The 1,550-nt window shown below is 38.8% G+C and overlaps 1 long non-coding RNA gene across 1 annotated transcript; it reads left to right on the top strand.

Annotated features, from left to right (window-relative positions):
- The first annotated feature begins 23 nt into the window (after positions 1-23).
- Positions 24-1,096, top strand: LOC107081522. Its single transcript, XR_001481087.1, has 3 exons — positions 24-324; positions 774-880; positions 975-1,096. It is a non-coding gene; the product is annotated as an uncharacterized LOC107081522 (long non-coding RNA).
- The last annotated feature ends 454 nt before the right edge of the window (positions 1,097-1,550 follow it).

Genomic DNA, 1,550 nt, shown 5'->3' on the forward strand with positions numbered 1-1,550 from the left:
AAACAAATGACAGGAAGGTTTTTCTGTACGTTAGTCTGCGCTAATGCAGGCGAACGGTTTGCTAATCAGTCAGGAACTGGAAGGTTCCCTGTCTGTCAGAAAACTTAACACATCTGTTTGGGAAACATAAATAATATAAACCTAAAAGTTCCACCTAGAAATGGTCTGAAGTGGTGCTGTCTGTTCTGCACAGTATAGCTCTGTTGTGGCCTTACGAATGGGACGTGATCAGCAGACTCTTCATCGTTGACAAGCCCATAGCGATCCACTGTGTGAGTCAGAACGCCGCAGACGGCTCTACGGCGCAGTACACCACCGAGCCTGGTAGGTTTTACACTAAAAACTGCTTTTCTCTTTTACAGCTGGATTTGTTTTTCTTTTTAAGGAAATGCAGTGATGATCTAACTCATTTTAATAAAGTAAATAGCAGGTTTTATTTTAAATGAATTGTGACATAATTTCAAAGTAATGCACTTTGTCTCTTCGTAAATATTCTGTCCTCACCTGGCCAATTTCAAATAACTTTTATCTTTACATTTATTAAAAACAAACATGAGAGAATTTAAATTGAATTGAATTCAAACATTTTGAATAGAAAAATCTTCCTGGATGGGAAGAGAAAAGTCTTTAAACTTAGAAACAAAGTCCAGTGGATTGATTTTAACTTTTTTGGAATGACTGTAACCTGGATGACTGAGAATCTGAACCAGAACATGTCAGGTTAATCTTTCTTAAGACATATGATCATTTTCTTGAACTGTGTTCATCATTAGAGCTGTGCTGGGAGTGCAGAGAGAGCTTCCTGTTTCAGCAGCAGAGGGACCTTAGAGAGTACACCCAGGCAACCGTCTACATCCGCAAAGTCATCGAAGACAAAATGGTACGAAGCACAGAAAGTATAAAACGTCATCTCTTTGTTTTCAAAGGAAACAAAGATCTCTGTAAGATGTTTTTTCTCTATCTCCTCTGCGTAGGCGGGAAAAGACAGCGCCCCGGAGCTGAATGCCTGCAGCTCTGAAGCAGAAGAGGAGAGGGAGGAGCTTCCAAAGATGGATGGAGAGAAAGATCCAGACTTCAGTCAGGTAACATTGCTGCTGTTTTACTTCATCATTACTGTTAATTAACCCTTAAGCTCCCAGAGGGTCTTAGGAGCAACTTCCACCTGAAATGATGTATGTGAATTAAAGCAAGTACAGCTCCCAGTCCCAAGCTATTCATTGTTTGTATAACAGAATTTAAAAGTCTATTTGTATTTTTATGCCAGAAAGGCATTGAGGAATATTTTTCAGGTGGAACCGCTATTTTAAATGTCACCATGTCTGATTTATAGGTGATTAAAAAAAGAAAATATGAAAAATAAACACTGCAAAACACCATGGAAGCACATTAGAAACTCTGGATGACTTTATAGATCCGCATCTTGACTATAACTCAAACAAATTTGGACTGAATTAGTTGAAACATGTTTGTTCCATAAAAGGTTTTAGTGGGCAGTGAGCTAGGAGGAAATGGGATTTTAGCGCTGTGCAGAAATGCATTTTTCCACTCAT

This window comes from Cyprinodon variegatus, unplaced genomic scaffold (assembly GCF_000732505.1).
Source record: "Cyprinodon variegatus isolate N-32 unplaced genomic scaffold, C_variegatus-1.0 Scaffold6012, whole genome shotgun sequence".
Lineage (NCBI taxonomy): Eukaryota > Metazoa > Chordata > Actinopteri > Cyprinodontiformes > Cyprinodontidae > Cyprinodon > Cyprinodon variegatus.